Source organism: Vigna umbellata, chromosome 3, assembly GCF_029865625.1.
Source record: "Vigna umbellata cultivar VRB3 chromosome 3, Vumbellata_1.0, whole genome shotgun sequence".
NCBI classification, from domain to species: Eukaryota; Viridiplantae; Streptophyta; class Magnoliopsida; order Fabales; family Fabaceae; genus Vigna; species Vigna umbellata.
Genome location: NC_142167.1, coordinates 42,552,189 through 42,556,218, shown reverse-complemented (window position 1 = coordinate 42,556,218; position 4,030 = coordinate 42,552,189). Strand labels below are relative to the sequence as shown.

Below are 4,030 nucleotides of genomic sequence, written 5' to 3'. Positions count from 1 at the left end.
AGGCCAGAAGTCCTCGGAAACAGCCCAAAACCGTCGGTAAAAGGTAATTACCGAAGGTTTATCGACGGCCAAAGAGTCCTCGGTAAATCCCTTGTCGCTAACATTTACCGAGGACTTTTGCTCTTCGGTAATTACCGAGGGCCAAAAGCCTTCGGTAATTACCGAGGGCCAAAAGCCTTCGGTAATTACCGAGGGCCAAAAGCCTTCGGTAATTTCCGAAGGGCGAATTTTTTGTCCAGTAACCAATTATGGTGTAGTTTATGACCTGCTTTGGTGCTAATTTCGTGTGATTTTTTATTACTCTCCTGCATTGTGGTGGAGTTTATGAAATTTTTCATGACATCAAGTCAAACTAACCACTGATATTTCTATTGGAGAAGGATAATTGAAAAGGAGATATCAAATTATATTGCATAATATGTTTGTAGTCTTTTACATAAGATACTTGTTGCCACAACACTACAACACTACAAGTTTTTACATCTCAGTACATAGGAAAAACATTTAAATTCTAAGAACAAATGTAAACAAGAACTAACACTACAAGAAAAATCGTTATTATCTACCGTCAAAATCCGTATAAAACTTCAAAAATCCGTATATAAAATAGTATTACATACGGATTATATACGGACAGAAATCCGTATATAAAATGATCGTAGCTAATATTATATACAGATTTTTCCGTATATAATTATATACGAAAAAATCCGTATGTAATTATATACGGAAAAATCCGTATATAAAATCCGTATATAATTACATACAGAAAAATCCGTATATAATTATATACGGAAAAATCCGTATGTAACATTGTTTATAGAAAAAATTATTTTATTCAACACCTGCACATACATTGATTACAATTAAACTTGTAATAACAACCAACCATCACAATAACTTTTATTTAACACCATATCAAACATTTCACATTAAGAATAGATATATATTACTTAAAAATCATTATCAAATAAGTTTACAAAATGTCTAATATTCATAAATAGATTGTACTGTTCCTAAGATGTTAAACAATATAAATTCTACAATTAATAACATGTCACACAACATAGAATGACAAGTCTATAATTTCCTAATAATCACTAAGGATTTTGTTCATCTTGGATTGATATTGTCGTTGCACTCCATCACCGTGATAACAACTTCACCACATTGCATTTTCCCTTTAAGGTTATTGGCCAATAACCACATTGCATCTGCAAAAAACAGAAAGCTTTAAAACAAAGATATTCTGCACCATTTTAACCAAAACAGCAAGACTTTTTGGGCAGCAAACAGCAAAGTTTTAATTGCAATAATAGCATCCAGAACAGCCCAAACAGCAAGGTATTAGGTGCAATAACAGCAAAGGTTTTATGTAGATTTTACAGCAAAGACAGCAAAAGTTTTATGCAGATTTTACAGCAAAGACAGCAAAGGTTTTATGCAGATTTTACAGCAAAGACAGCAAAGGTTTTATGCAGATTTTACAGCAAAGACAGTAAAGATTTTATGCAGATTTTACAGCAAAGACAACAAAGGTTTTATGCAGATTTTACAGCAAAGACAGCAATTTTTTTTTAGTGTAGCATTCATGTAGTCTATACAACAAAGACAACAATATATAAACAAAATTTATAGCAGCTAACAGGAAGTCTTCGTGACAGCAAACAATAAGTTTTTTTTTTTATACAGAATTTTCTTTCTAAAGAAGCTTCCCAACATATCATATTAGTGTCTTTACTCATTAGTGATGATCTTACCCCCTGCCCTACCAGTTCATACTATATCCAATTATTTAATCACTAAAAAAATTATGGTTCATCAATTGTCTAACATATCAAGAGTTCATTTCATTGTTCTCATTTAATCAAAGCATACATTGACTAATATAATATTCTAGCAATTCCAAGTTCTTTTCTTCCAAAACTAATTTATAATCAAGTCATACTTGGCTCTTCACTAATCATTCTAAAAACCCATATATTGAGTTTTTGTAATTTTAACCGAACAGTACGTGAAAGCATAGCATCTCCATTCCCTAACTTATACAAACTCAATTCAAGGAATAAAGACAATTCATTCACCACTTTTAAATTCGCGTCCCAATAATACTTGTTTTCTTTTCTCATGATTTTAATAGATTAAAATAAACCACACATCACCACTCAAATATCAACAATTCTTTACCTTAACCCATTTTCTGAATTTTGTTTTTAGGTCTTGATTCCACGTAGTTCAAACAGTACCCATTTACACTACACCTATATTATCCCTATATTACTCTTTCCAACTCAATTATTCATTACTACCCCAAATTCCAACTGCATCAAACTTATTCCCCTGTTTTCATTCGAACATAATTGCTTCCTCTCACGTCCCATTGCACAATGGATTCCAGGATTTGATGGCTTCTAGGCGAGGAAGAAGAAATGAGAAGAGAGAATAAGAAAAAGGAAAAGAGGAACATTCAACTTTGAAACCTAAACACAGAACTTGAGATTCAAGAATGAACAATCTCATATTAGCTCTCTTAGACATTTAAACAAACAGTTTATGAACAAAATCACAAAATAGAACTCAAGACAGTAATGAACGAAAACAAAATGCAGGTTACAACAGATCAAAACATAAAAGGAAAAGTAACATTAACAACGCGGAAAAATTGAAGAAAACTCAACAAGCAGATACACAAAAATCAAAACAGAGAACAATCAACTTGAATCAATTGAAGACAAACAAATAGAAACAAGGAAAGCAATACTTATCTCTGGTAGCATGCTCCATCGTGCTTCATGGAAGAGCCTCCAAGGAGATGACCAAAAGAGCGACGCGGGCTCGACTTGAACTCCTTCGAAGCTTCCTTGTTGAGCAAACGCAGCAAAATAATGAGACGAACTCGAGATCGAGAGCGAAACAGAGAATGAACAGAAGAAAATATTAAAAAACCCTAAACAAACGAATAGAAGCTGGAACAATTGGGGAAAAACTCTAAAAGGGAGAACGAACCCTAATCTAGACCGAAAGAACCCTAAAAATGGGGAGAAACTCAATATGAACCGATTAATCAGTTCAAACGCAAGATTGATCGGTACAAAAGTGTTTAAACGGCGCAAATGCAGGTTTAATCGATGGAAATCGAAGAGCAAACGGTAGAAAGGGTTTTAATCAGTAGAAAAGTGCTTTTAATCGGTTAAAAATGAAGGAAAAGTAAAGAGGAGGACAAAACCCTAGGATTCAGAGGTGGTTATGCATATGAAAGTGAAAGTAAAAGGAAGAAATGAAGATTATGAGGATGAAGTGATTCTGTGATGAACAAACCTGTGGATGGTTGAGAGGCGCTCTCGAGAGAAAACAAAGAAGACGCGAGGCAGTGAATGAAAATGAAATGTGGTTGAACAGAGAGGTGAAAATACGCATGGTTGAAGATGCACGAATGAAAGTAGCTGCCTCTTGTGTTAGGTTAATTAATTTTTTAATTTTTTATTATTATTTATTTTATAATCCGTATATAATATCTGTATATAATAAAATTTTTATCTACGAATTAGATCCGTATATAATAATCCGTATGTAAATGACATTTTTCTTGTAGTGTAATAATAAAGACTATAAAGACTATCCAAGTTCAAGCGGCATAATGAAGCAGACTTTGATCAAGGTGCCACACACCTGCAAACCATAAAGTATAAATGTAAGTAGAAGTCGTAGGTATTGGGAGAAAATTACCATACTGCTGGAAATGTACATCAAAGGTATATTTTTTCAACCAATATGAGAAGTAACGGTAGCAAAACATACCTAAATCCAACTTTCATAATAGTATCAACCAATAGAAAATTAACCTAGAATTCATAACTCAAGGTTATAAACTGGATTACAGCAAATCATAACAGCACTACGCTCAGCGTTAACTTATTCTCTTTTAAAGCATCCTTAGCGTCCATACCATTCACTCAATAACATTTCAGTGCAGTAAAACATATAATTTATGTGCTTAAGGAATGTTTAAAGATCTAACAATGTTATGTCA

The 4,030-nt window shown here is 33.1% G+C and overlaps 1 long non-coding RNA gene across 1 annotated transcript; it reads right to left on the bottom strand.

Annotated features, from left to right (window-relative positions):
- Nucleotides 1–925: 925 nt before the first annotated feature.
- LOC148202540 (uncharacterized) lies at nt 926–3,463 on the bottom strand. The gene is made up of 3 exons (XR_015785285.1): nt 3,319–3,463; nt 2,762–2,860; nt 926–1,214 (listed from the first exon to the last, which is right to left on the bottom strand). It is a non-coding gene; the product is annotated as an uncharacterized LOC148202540 (long non-coding RNA).
- Nucleotides 3,464–4,030: the final 567 nt, after the last annotated feature.